The sequence below is a fragment of the Benincasa hispida genome, chromosome 11 (genome assembly GCF_009727055.1).
Source record: "Benincasa hispida cultivar B227 chromosome 11, ASM972705v1, whole genome shotgun sequence".
Taxonomy (NCBI): domain Eukaryota; kingdom Viridiplantae; phylum Streptophyta; class Magnoliopsida; order Cucurbitales; family Cucurbitaceae; genus Benincasa; species Benincasa hispida.
The window spans coordinates 5323048-5337999 of NC_052359.1; positions in this window are offsets into that span (position 1 = coordinate 5323048).

Genomic DNA, 14952 nt, shown 5'->3' on the forward strand with positions numbered 1-14952 from the left:
ATGGTGGTGTATGCCTTCTGGACCAAGGAGTTCTTCAAAACACTTGAGAAGAACACATGGGTGGGGATATGAGTAATTCTTATTCCTCTATGTTTTACTGCTCAATCTTTTTATTTTACTACTCGATTGTGTATGGTATACTACTCGATCACGCATTTTTATATACAATCATTCAGGATTAGCTAAACAATTGTGTAGGATTAGCTACATGATCATTTAAGATTATCTAAATGATTGTTTAAAAATACCTATACGATTGTATAACATTGTCTACATGATCATCTAAGATTTTCAAAACGATCGTACAAGATTATCTACACGACCATTTATGATTTTCTACACGATCTATATACTTGATCACTTATAGGTCATCATTGGACTTTAGATTTAGACTATGAATATTCTACTTATGCACATGCACTGTAAGCTAGGGATGACAAAATTTTCACCAGGGTCGGGACCCATCGGGATGGGGAATCCCCGGTTTGACTGGGTATGGAGGTCAAACCGGGGATTTAAATCGGGCCCTCGGTCGGAGACGAGAAAAGGATCCCCGTCCCGTCCCCGACCCCGACCTCGATCCCCACCCCTATCCCAATTTTTTTTAATTATTAACATATATAATAATGATAATAATAATAATTAGAAAAAAAACTAAAACAAAACTTTTAATTATAAATTTTTTTTTCTAATTTTAATTTTAATTATTATTATTATTATATTATATTACTAAAATAGTAGCTTCAAGCTACTGTTTTAGTTCATTTTTTTTATTTTTATTTCTAATATAATAAATTTTATAATAAAAATAAAATATTTTTTAATTGTTAATTTAAACAAATATATGTAACAATAATACTAATATTTACATAAAATTTACAATTCTAATATAAATACTCATTTTAGTTAATTTTAAATAATAAAAATAATAAAATAACAAGCAGAGACTTTTTTCCGCGAGGACGGAATCCCCGACCGAAGATTCTCCGACCCCGACCCCCCAAAACGGGGAATGGGGCGGGGACGGGGATTAAAAATCCCCACGGAGATGGGGAAGGGGAATGCATCCCTGCCCCGCCTCGGCCCCGTTGTCATTCCTACTGTAAGCTACATTCGTGTTAGAGTAAAAAATACACAGTGGATGTAAAACAGATCATTAAGCATTCTAATTCGTTAATTTTGGCTTTAAATTAAGCATGCTTATAAACTAATAAGAGGGTTTCATGACATACCTTTGAAGAACCATTTGAAACTCGAATTCCAGCTGCAAATCTCCTCCAAATAAGCTTGTGCACCACCTTAAGGCCTTCCCTACTATTCTCATGGTGTCTTAGATTGAGTTGTGAGACTCAAAATAAGCTTGGATTAAGGGAATTTTGAGACTAGGTTACTCTATCACCATGGAGAAGACCTTCTTCAACCTCAAGTTTTTTCAACAAAAAACTATCAAATGCATATTCCATTTTTAGCCCAATCTTCTTCATTTATTGCATGACTATCATGCAAACTTCATTGCTACATGTATTGTCGCTCATGCTTGGAAGATTGACTAAAGTTTATGGTGGAATATGTGTGAGCTACTTGGTTTGAAAGTGGAGAAATCCCACTTTTGGGACTTTCCATTTTCCATCTCTTTTCAATTTTTGATTTTGCAATTGATTTCCAAAATCATTTTTTTTAAATGAAATTTTTATTAATTTTACAAAATTAATTCATTAATTAATTTTCTAATAAAATTAATAATAAATAATTAATTAAACAATTTAATTCATTCTAATTAATTCAATATCAAATATTAAATTAATTTAACACTAATACTACCATCATAAATCCATATTCATGAATTTAATATTTAAATCATATTTAAATATTAATTGATTCTCTAAATTTGTTTAATTCCAAAATTAAATGCGTAATTATATCACATATAATTACTAATTCCCTTAATTTTAATTTGAACGTTTCAAATTAACTTATCACGCTACTCTAAGGCTAATCCATTTATGAGTTAGTAGGGGGACCTCGTAGACCTACAGATCATGGGCTCCAATGATCCGAATGTAATTGGCTAAACTCTTTAGCCCGAATTAACCCGCATTCGTTAACTACTGGATCACTCCACTAAAGCCTAGAGTTGCACTCCCCTCACTGTAGATATATTATGTCCACTCGATATAACCATGATTAGTAAGTTAATCTTCACGGGTTGTTCGTAATAACGGCTAGGTCAAAAGGTTGTTGTACCCCCGAGATTACCTCTTGTTACTTAAGTCCCCTCGATCCTCTAATAAATAATTAGTTTGTGAACCGTTCAACAAATCGAGTCCTTCTCTGGCCAATAAGAGGGTGAGATCCCTTGTTCAAGACCCGAAGTCAACACTTAAGGGAGCAACCTCTCTACTATCCCTGAAAGCGAGTAGGAGTGAATTCCATCTTGACCCTATATCCTCAACTATCTACCCGGTCTTACCCCTAAACTGGAGGTTTATTGAGTCAGCGCTATTGAGCCAACCCTCACCTATGCAAATCTAAGGATAAATCCAGAATAAATAAGAGTTCATAGTTAGCTCAAGACTAAGGTCAAATTACCTAAGTCATCGCTTTGAAATAGTCAATCTTAAATAGGAAACAACATTATAAAGTAAGAGTGACTTATTTCATGGTCCGATCTTATACAAACTCATTACACAGGACGCCCCCACTTCTTCATGTCATGACATGTACGAATTAGGATCATTTCGTCTGTAGCACTTTACAACTCCTTGTAACAACTACAGAGTGGGCTGCATCCGATAGTGTTACCAGAATAAGGCACCAAACCTTATTCATATACTATAGACCATTTTGACTATTTACTCGAACCTGATATACTTTTATGTCTCCACATAAAGTTCAAGTACTCATGTAATAGTCATGGATCTTTTAGTTTATTGGATTTATTTCTAAAACGGAATAAGCAATTTCATATATTCAATAAAAAAATTATTGAATTTTTCAGAATAAGTTTTATTGTTTACAAACCATGAGTTTTAGGACATAAAACCCAACAATTTGAAACTTGCTTCTGCAGAATTTTGTTCACAATGGTGGATTCGAGCTTCATGGTACGAATTATGCAATTGAAATTACTTTTTATGACCCTCTCATGAGTATAACAGTTTATTTATATATTTATATATAATTTTTCACAAAATTCCATTATGGAGCCAGAAGGAATTTCATCAAGGATCTGCTCAGATGGTTTGATAATGGAGGACAAAAACGTGGCAATGTGGACGAATCAGGAATCGCATAGTTGTGGGCAGACAATTAGTACTTTCTCGACTATGTGCTTGGACACATGAAGATTACAAACCTACATGGACGGAGGTGGAATTCATCTTTGGGCCAATCAACATCAAACAACATTGGTTCATGGCTGCAATTGCCCTATATTCATGCCAATATACATATTCAACTTCATGCCAAACTACATCAGTAACGACATCATGAATGATAGTCTGCAACTGGTGGCCGTATCAATATCATCCATCTTGATATCTGTTGGGTTTGATAAGCAACATCAAGGACCTTGGAAAGTGGAGCGTATCGAATATAATAATCCAAACCCTAAACTGAATTTGAACATTTCAAATTCAGTCAACACACTATTTTAAGGTTTAATCCTTTTACGAGCTAGTAGAGGGACCTACAGATCATGAGCTTCAACTATTTGAGATTAATTGTTTAAACTCTTTAAAAAAAATTAATAAATATTCATTAACTACTGAGACATGCCACTATAGCTCAATATTCATTAACTATTGTCCACTTGATTTAACCATAATCAATAAGTCGATCCTTTATAGATTGTTTGTATTTATAGCTAGGTCAAAATTATCGTTTTACCCCTATAATATATCTTGCTCCTTAAGTCTCCACTGGTCCTCTAATGAACAATTGGTTTATGGTCCTACCAATAAACCAAATCCCGAGGGCGAGGCCTTTTTGTTCAAGACTAGGGGTCGGTACTTAAGAAAACAACCTATTTGCTAACCCTAAAATGGGTAAGAGTGAATTCTGTCTTACAGGACTATGTCCCCAGCTCTCTATCCGGTCTTACGTCTAAAATGAGAGGCTTATTGAGTGGCAATGTTGAACCACTCTCACCATGTAGATTAAATGATAATCCTGAATAAACATGAGTTTCTAGTTAGCTCAGGATTGAGATCGAGTTACCTTAGATCACCGAATTGAAATAGTCAGTTTTAATAGTAAACGGTCGTTATAAAGAAAAGTGACTATTTCGTGGTTCGGTCTTATGCAAACATCTTTTGCATATGATGCTCCCATTCACATGTCTCCACATGAGTGTCTTTAGGATCACATCTTTTATATCAATATACAAAGTGGGCCGCATCTATAGTGTCCCCAAGATAAGGTGCCCAACCTTATTCATATACTTATAGACCATTTTGGTTATATACTCAAACTTGATCCTCTTTTATGTCTTTATATAAAGTTTAAGTATTCATGTTAAAGCCATGAGTTCGTTAGTTTATTGGATTTAGGAATCTATGAATGCAATTTATATATTCAATAACAACTTTATTAAAATAATTTTTGTTGTAAATAGGAATATGTTTAAAAGTTTACAAACTGCGAGTTTTAGAACGTATAATCAAACACAGAGTACTCACTAATTAACTATATGTTATATCATTTTTTACCTTCAAACCTGTCATATGACATCCAAAATAGTTGCTTCCAGATTGTTCTATTCCCCATCAAATCGTACAAAAATGTGAAGTAGCATCATTGATCTGCAATCATAAAATTGGCAATTGGATTTGAATTGCTATTAAAGTAAGCGATCACTCAGTAGTAAGTAATAAGCGATCATCCAACAAGTTATAAGTGGTCACCTAGCAAATCCTAAACGATGTCCTAGCAATATATAAGTTATCACCTATATAAATGTAATAGAGTGTTTAGTTATATACAAGTGATAGATTATATAATACTAAACAATCATTTACATTATAGTGAGTGATCTTCTATCTTTGTGAAAGCGATCATGTAAGAAAAATACTTAGTAAACATTTATATTCTCTCAATTTCTTGTTCTGACGAAAGATCTTTCTCTATACCCAAAGACAAAGTGAATTGAACGATGAAAACTCTGAGAGAACAATGAGAATGTTGGACTCAAAATCTGAGAGAACAGTGGGCGAAGAAGTTGGGGAGTTCAACTAAGAGTGAATAACTGAGAGCGACCTTCCATTACTTGTCCCATGCTTAATATTAACAACGTTCAATATTGGTGGTAGAATTGTTAGTTTAAGAAAACACACAACGGAAGAAAACATGATCATAAAGCATTCTGATTCATTAATTTTGGCTTTGGATTAAGCATGTACATGAGATGTTAAGAGGGTTTCATACATACCTTTGAAGATCTTCTTCAAACTTGAAATTCAGTTGCAATCTCTTCTTATTTTGGTCGTGGACCACTACTAGAGCTTCCCTACTATGCTCTAGGAGTCTTAGATTGAGTTGTGAGACTCAAAACAAGCTTGAATTTTAGGAATTGAGAAGAGAGGGAGACTGGTTTTTCTGGTTTTCACTTGTTGAAGAATACCTTCTTCAACCTTCTGATTTTTGTCAAAAATCAGAAGTTGCATGAATGTTTTCAGCTCAATCCCTTTGTCTTTTAACTAGCCACAACATGCATTCTCATTACATCAAAATTGGCTAGCTCCAGTATAAGACCCACACCTTACTTTTCCCTTTTTATTTATGTTTATTATTAAGTTAAGCAAAATGTTGTGTTGAATATCTAAGTTATGGATTTGTGCATCCCGAGGTAAATGATGGGTTTGGAGAATGGAAAATGGTTAAGTAAGGAAACTTAGCTCTCAGTACATATTAATCTGGCTTTATAAGAGGAATTTTAGCTAAGTGTTGATCATGCTGAAGAATGCTTGCGCATTGAGTAAGCATCAGACGAGCATCAAGTAAATGCTACCGAGCGTCGAGTATAGGTAATCGAGATGATTCGAGCATCGAGTAAAGGCTGTCGAGTGTCGAGTATAAGTGAGCGAGGATGGAGGCGAGCGTCGAGGGTAAGCAAAGAAAGTTCGCATGTCGAGTTCGAGAGTCGAGTGAGGAGCGTGTGTCGAGCGAGCTCCCAGCGATGAGTTTCCTCATCGAGTAGCAAGTTCTCCCATTGAGTATTTAACAGAGACTCCTGAAAATTTCCATCGAGTAAGGACCTCTCTCCATCGAGTTTTCTTAGCGAGGAACGAGTTGCTTGAAATGCTAAGATTTGAACGCTCAGTTTTAAACTTCTCTTTTAGTGACCTGGATAGATGGCTTAATCTCGGCCCTTAATCTCTATTAGTGGGTGAGGTGGCTTAAGGAGATTCTAGGTAAAGGGTTGGACTGTAGTATAAAAAGAAAGAGAATTTCAAGAGCTCGTTTTGGACGTTTTACTTGAGCAAACTAGGCAAGCTTGGTACCATTGGAAAGCTCTTTGAGTCTAGTTATTGAAATCAAGCTTTGAAAGGGAGTTCTCATGAGAAAGAAGGATGGAGAAGGAAGGAAGAGTCGGAGGTTCATTTTCAGGCATTTCCGGGCACTCGATGAAGAAACATAGATCTAGACTGAACCACTTGGATTTTCAAGCCAAAAATTTAAGGAATTCTCATAGACACCATTTCAAGTAAGTTTGTAGAAGAAACCTTGGCAAGAAAGGTCTATGGTTTGAGTTATATATTTTAGAAATTTAACCCTAGAATCTTTACTCAAGCAGGAAATTATAGTTAGGGCTGTCGGGAAAGATTTGAGGGGCTAGGTTAAATCGCAAAGAGTTTCATGCTGAAACTTTGAGGTAACATTGCTAACGAAATTTAAGCATGTTTGGAGAAGGAACTCTCTTAAAATGGGTTCTAGTTTTCAAGTTATTTACGTTAGAAGTTGAATTTAGAAAAGGTTGGATGATTAGGCAACCCCTTGCCAAGTATGAGCTTAATCAAAAGAGTAGTCTCAAAAGGGAGGCCAAGTAGCAACTAAACTCTTATTCTTTCATGTGTAGGAGCTACGTTAATTGAGAAGGCCTACAAAGCTTAGGAAGAACGAAGCCCAAGGATTTGTGAGTGACTAAATGTTTTCAAATATGTTCACAAAAAGGACATGCATTTTAAATGAATTTCATGCTAACGTTCATGGTTTTTCAAGAAACTAAAGTACATACTTGTGTTTTAAATGAGTTTCGTTAATCCTAGTGTACGTTAAAAATGTATGAAAAGTAATGCAACTACATGTTATTAATTGTGAAGCATGCATGTTAACTAATAATGATGCTCAAATCTTCCATGGATGTTATCTTTCTAATGTACCGGGTACCGAAGATATAGAAGGTACCCGATGAAGTATCTAAGGTGTTGACAGTACTTATTATACTCCATGTGCACGTAGGTAGTTCTCGATGAGAGGCCGAAGTATGGGTCTCCTAGCTACAGTCTTTAGTAAAGGACTGAAATATGGGTCTCATGGCTTTGAATGGACGTTGGGAGCTTGAGCTATGAATGCTCGTTCTCAACTAAGGTTTGGTAGCATGATCGATATTAACGCTATGATTAATGTATGATATTATGTAAGTTGTTTAAGGTTATTTTTCAGCATGTTATTTATTTTATATTAAAGCATATGAAAGGTTTGAGAAGAAATGTATTTCTATGTGTCACTCACTAGGCAACCAGCTCACAATTTTCAAATGTTTTCCTTTTCCTAGGTAGCAGTCAGTTCCCTCACGGTTGAATCTATTGCAGCTTGCCACTCAAAGTTTGGTGACCTTAGGAAGAAGCTTAGGTTAAACTTGTTTTGATGTACACACATTTGGAAAGGAGTCGGGGACTTGTGAAACTTATTTTTCTTTTGGGATACATGTTATTTTGGGTCATCTTATTTCGTTGGACATATGTTTGTTTTTGGAACTGTGATTAAGACCTGCACTGTTTATTTTCATGGATGTGTTTGTGCCAAGTTGTTGCATTTTCAGGTTTAAGCAGGTTCACTTAAGTCAGGCAGTAAGTGCTGACACCTAGGTCGATAACTACTGTCGTCATATCCTCTTTCGATTTTAGAGGGTAAACCGGGAAGGGGTGTGACATCCAGCTTGAGAATTTTGAGTGGAATGTAGTGAGGTGAGTAAGGTGTTTGAAAAACTAAGTAGAAAAATCCAACCTTTTGGTTTTTCCAAATTTCCAATTTCATTTTTATTTTGAATTTGTTTTTCAAAATCAAAATACTTTTCAATTATAATTTTTTTTATTTAAAAATGAAATTTTATTAATTTTACAAAAAATAATTCAATAATTAGTTTTTTAATTAAAAATTAATTAAATAATTTAATTAATTCTATTAATTTAATATCAAATATTAAATTAATTTATCATCATTCCATAACCATTAGGGTTGGCAAAAATTCCCGTGGGGTCTGGTCCTCGTGGGGAATCCATGGTTTACCCTGAACTGGGGACGGGGCTAGAACGGGGAGCATATCCCTGCCCCGTCCCCGACCCTGACCCCGTCCGAATATATATATATATATATATATATTATGAAATAAAATTACACAAGAATATAAAAAAATTAAAAACAGTATATATAAGCTACTGTTTTTAATTTTTTTAAATTTTTTTTAAATTTATTTCATAATATCGTTTTATATATATATAAAGCTATTGTTTTTTTTTAATTCTTTAAAAAAAAATTATAATTAATTAACTTTAACTTTTTATTAAATTTTAAAATAAAGAAATGTTAAAATATTTTTATTATTAAATTAAATAAATAAAACAATAATAATATTAACTTGTTACTTAAAAAGTGTATCATTTCAATAGAAATACAAAAAATTATTGATTTTAAATAAAAAAAATTAAAAGGAAAAACTAATGGACAAGGAATTTTTCCCCGCGGGGACCCGATCCCCGAATGGGGATTCCCCGGCCCCGACCCGACTCCTCAAAATGGGGAAGGGGGCGGGGACAGGGATTAAAAATCCTCACAGGGACGGGAACGAGGATTACATCCCCGACCCTACCCCGCCCCATTGCCAACCCTAATCACCATGAATCTCCATACATGAAATTCATATTTAAATATTAATTGATTCTCCAATTTCATAATTAAATGTGTAATTATATCACATATAATTACTAATTCCCTTAATTCAAATTTGAACGATTCAAATTAACTTATCACGTTATTCTAAGGTTTATTCCGTTTATGAGCTAGTAGGAAGACCTATGGACCTACAGATCATGGGCTCCAATGATCCGAGATTAATTGACTAAACTCTTTACATCGAATTAACTTTCATTCATTAACTACCAAGTCACTCCACTAAAGCTCAGTAGGTGCACTCTTCTCACTATAGATATATTATCTCCAATCGATATTACCATGATTAGTAAATTAACCCTTCACATGTTGTTCGTAATAACGGTTGAGTCAAATGACTATTTTACCCCTGAGATTACCTCTTGTTCCTTAAGCCCCACTAATCCTCTAATGAACAATTAGTTTGTGATCTGATCATCAAACCGAGTCCCTCTTGAGCCATCGAGAGGGTGGAGCCCCTTGTTCAAGACCTGGAGTCAACACTTAAGAGAACAATCTTTCTACTATCCCTGAAAGTGAGTAGGAGTGAATTCCTTCTTGCACCCTATGTCCCCAGTTATCTACTCGATCTTACCCTTGAAATGGAAAGTTTATTGAGCTGGCACTGTTGAGCCAACCCTCACCTATACAAATCTAAGGATAATCCCGAATAAACAGAAGTTCATAGTTAGCTCAGGATTAAGGTTAAATAACCTAGGTCATTGTTATGAAATAACCAGTCTTAAATAGTAAACAACGTTAAAAAGTAAGAGTGATTTTATTTCTTGTTCCGATCTTATGCAAACTCATTGTGCAGGACATTCCCATTCCTCATGTCACCTTATGAACAAATCAGGATCACTTCATTTGTAGCACTTTACAACTTCTTGTAACAACTACAGAGTGGGCCGCATCCGATAGTGTTATCAAAATAAGGTATCCAACCTTAGTCGTATACTATAGATCATTTTGACTATTTACTCGAATCTGATTCATTCTTATGTCTCCACATAAAGTTCAAGTACTTATGTAATAGTCATGGATCTTTTAGTTTATTGAATTTATTTTTGAAACAAGATAAGAAATTCATATATTCAATAACAACTTTATTGATTTATAAAATAAGTTTATTTTTTTTTTTACAAAACTACGAGTTTTAGGACATAAAACCCAACAAGAATATTGGTTGAGAATAAATGCTTTTGGTGGAATGTTGGTGTTGCATTGAATACCTATGTTATTGTTGAAGGAATGGATCGGAAAGAAGGAAAGGAAGCTGATAAAATGACTTTTCAAAGAGTATTAAAATATGAGGTATAATTGGTATTTCACATGGCAAAAAGGTCAGCCATAGAAATTTTTTTAGAAATAGGCTAGTTAGAGAAAAGTTTTTTTTGTTTTTGGGTCATTTTGTGAAAATTTCCTTGTCCCTCCTTCCATCTTCTGTCTGATTCTCAAGGGTGGATCGATTTATTCTCCAATGTTAAGATTCTGGGGCTTAGAAAGAGTGAACTCTAACCAGGCTGGAAATTGCATGTGGGGTCTACCTCTTTTAGTTAGGTTTGAGGATGTTTGGCTTACTCACCCTTCTTTGCTAAAAAAATCCTTTTGTTTTTGTGGAAAGATTGCTTCTATTGATGAATGGGTTGGTTACCAATTCATGTTAAAATTGAAATCTCAAGCCTATTCCGAAAAAGTGGAATAATGATACATTCGATGATATTCTCAAACCTAATTGTAAGCAATTTTGAATAATGTTTGTCGACAAAATTCCTGCAATCTCCATTGCAAAGTACAAGATATTTGGTAAAACATTCTCACAATTTATAATAGATAAATGGTATTCTCTTCAAAACTTTGTCCCTAATGGTAAGCAAGTTTTGATTTCTTGAATTAATAGTATTTATACTACTGAGGAATTTTCCTCTTTGTTTGAGGGTTTGTTGCTTGAAACAAAGAGGCAGTGAGAAGGTGGGGCTCCATTGTTCTGTTAGAGTTAGAAAACACACAGTTGAAATAAAACAGATAATTAAGCATTCTAATTCATTAATTTTGGCTTTAAATTAAGCATGCTCATAAACTAATAAGAGGGTTTCATGACATACCTTTGAAAAACCACTTGAATCTCGATTCCAGCTGCAAATCTCCTCCAAATATGCTTGTGATCCACCTCAAGGCCTTCCTTACTATCCTCTTGGTGCCTTAGATTGAGTTGTGGGACTCAAAATAAGCTTGGATTAAGGGAATTTGGAGATGAGGTCACTGCACCACCATGGTAGAAGACCTTCTTCAACCTCAAGTTTTTCAGCAAAAAAACTATCAAATGCATGCTCAATTCTCAGTCCAATCTTCTTCATTTATTGTATGACTTTCATGCAAAATGAATTGTTGCATGAGTTGCACCTCATGCTTGGAAGATTGACTAAAAAACATGGTGGAGTATGTGTGAGCTACTTGGTTGAAAGTGGAAAAATCCCACTTTTGGGATTTCCCATTTTCCAACTCTTTTCAATTTTTTATTTACTAATTAATTTCTAAAATCAATTTTGTTTTCAAAAATAAAATATTTATTAATTTTACAAAATTAATTCATTAATTAATTTTCTAATAAAATAAATAAATAAACAATTTAATTAATTCTAATTAATCCAATATTAAATATTAAACTAATTTAACACTAATTTCACCATCATGAATCCCTATTCATGAATTTAATATCTAAATCATATTTAAATATTAATTGATTCTCCAATTTCATTAAATTTCAAAATTAAACGTGTAATTATATCACATATAATTACTAATTCTCTTAATTCTAATTTCAACATTTCAAATTAACTTATCATACTGCTCTAAGGCTAATCCACTTGTGAGCTAGTAGAGGGACCTCATGGACCTACATATCATGGGCTTCAACGATCCGAGATTAATTAGCTAAACTCTTTATATCGAATTAAGCCCCATTCGTCAACTACTGGGTCACTTCATTAAAGCCCACAGTTGCACTCCCCTCACTGTAGATATATTATGTCCACTCGATATAACCATGATTAGTAGGTTAATCCTTCACAGGTTGTTCATAATAATGGCTGGGTCAAATGGTTGTTTTACCCCCGAGATTACCTCTTGTTCCTTAAGTTCCACTGATCCTCTAATGAACAATTGGTTTGCGATCTGATTAACAAACTGAGTCCTTCTCGGGCCAATGAGAAGGTGGGGCCCCTTGTTCAAGACCCGAAGTCAGCACTTAAGGGAAGAACCTCTCTACTATCCCTGAAAGCGAGTAGGAGTGAGTTCCATCTTGCACCCTATGTCTCTAACTATCTACCTGGTCTTAACCCTAAAATGGAGATTTATTGAGCTGGCATTGTTGAGCCTACCCTCACCTATGCAAATCTAAGGATAATCTCGAATAAACAGGGGTTCATAGTTAGCTCGGGATTAAGGTCAAGTTACCTAGGCCATCGCTTTGAAATAGTCAGTCTTAAATAGTAAACAACGTTATAAAGTAAGAGTGACTTATTTCGTGGTCCAATCTTATGCAAACTCATTGCACATAACGCCCCCACTCCTCATGCCATAACATGTACGAATTAGGATCACTTCGTCTGTAGCATTTTACAACTCCTTGTAACAACTACAGAGTGAGCCGCATCCGATAGTGTTACCAGAATAAGGCACCCAACCTATAGACCATTTTAACTATTTACTCAAATCTGGTCCACTTTTATGTTTCTACATAAAGTTCAAGCATTCATGTTATAGTCATGGATCTTTTAGTTTATTGGATTTATTTCTAAAATGAAATAAGTAATTCATATATTCAATGACAACTTATTGAATTTCCAGAATAAGTTTTATTGTTTACAAACCACGAGTTTTAGGACATAAAACCCAACATGTTCAAGTCTACAAATTAGCACTTAAGGGAACTACTCATTTACATATCCAATACAGGAAAAAGTGAATTCCATATTGTGAAATTACGTTCTCAACTTCCTATTCGATCAAGTCCCCAAAATAGTAGGCTTATGGAGTCGACGACGGAGCGCTATCACCCATGTAAATCAAGGGACGAGCCCTAATAAACAAAAGTTTGTAACTCACCCAAAATTCAAATCGAGTTACATATGATCATCATGTCAAATATTAATTTCTTCAATTAATAGAGTTACAAAGAGAGATTAATTATTTTGCAGTTCATTCTTATACAAACTCTTTGTATAGGATGCCTCCACTCGCATGTCTCTTCATGAACGACTTGGACTACATCATTTGTAACAATTACAAAGTGAATCGTATCCAAGTGTTATTAAGATAAGACACCCAATCTTTTCTATATACTATAGACCATTTAGGTTATTACTTGAACCTGATTCACATGTATGTTAACTACATACTATTCAAGTCTCATGAAATAACCTTGGATTTTTATTGTAATTGATAATTTATTATGCGTACTTAATGATTAAATTCAATACTATGTAAAACAATTAAAATTACAAGGCTCTAGATCATAAATCCCAACATGATATTCATCGTCTATGATATTTGAAGGGAATATCACATTAATAGTGAAAGATTTAGTCTCACTATTATGACGATTCAACTACGAGTAAAGATAAAAATCTATCATTGATAAATTTACTTGACAAAACAATGATATACTTCCGTTGGTGATACATCTACATGACAAGTCAATTATTAACATGACTTACCGATAGAAAGATATTGCATATAAAATGACAAGAAAATATCATAATCTATCAGTGACATATTGATATTTCACAAGTCATATTAGTCTATTGGTGATAGACCTTTGGGTAAATATTAAAATTTGTGGATTGTTAGGTTGGGATAATTTAAACTATTATGCATATTTAATTTATTATGCACATTTAATAATAATCCATTACAATAAGCCTTGTAATATTTTAATGGATAACTTATTATGCGTATTTAATAATAATCTATTATGCATTATAATGTTTGTATTTTTAAACCTCTACCTTTAATATTGTTCTCAAATGATTTTTTTTTTTTTTTAAAAAAAAAAAGACACCAAAGTAAATATATTTAAATTCAACATGCGAAATAATTTTTTTAAAACATAAAAGCTATATATTCCAGGACTAAAATGAAATAGATGCAAAAGTTTATAGATGAAAAATAAGATTTAAATTTATAGGTCAAAATTACGAGTTGGGACCTTAAACTTAGTGGATTGTGTCTAATAAATTCATGAGCGTTTAAAACATATATTATAGAGTCTTCAAAACTTTCAATGTTGAATTTGATAAATTTCTATACTTTAAGAACATCGACAAACTTCTAAAGTAAGAAAAAAGACCTATCTATCACTTTAAAAAAATCAAGAAGTTTATTATTACTTTTTTTAATACAATAAGTGAGAGTATGAGAATCTAAACCTTCAAACTAAAAAAATTATTACATATCAATTATCACTAAGTTACGTTGAATTTGATAAATTAAAAAAATTATTTTATATAATTTGGAAAGTTTCAAAATTTAACCAAATTTAAAATTGAAATGGTGAATTGTTTTTGTTGTGGCCCATCGTGTGTGGTTCATTAATACGTTAAAAAAGATTATGTAAACAAAAAAGTGAGATAGCTTAGAGACAGTGTCAGGCAGAGAAATGGACCAAAAATTTTAATAAATGGCAGTCATAGTAATAATAATTTATAATTATGAAGTTTAAAAAGGGGAAAAGAAACACAAAATGGAATAGAAAGAGAGAAAGTAGGTAAAAGCTCAAGTGAAAATCATGACCTTATTTAAGTG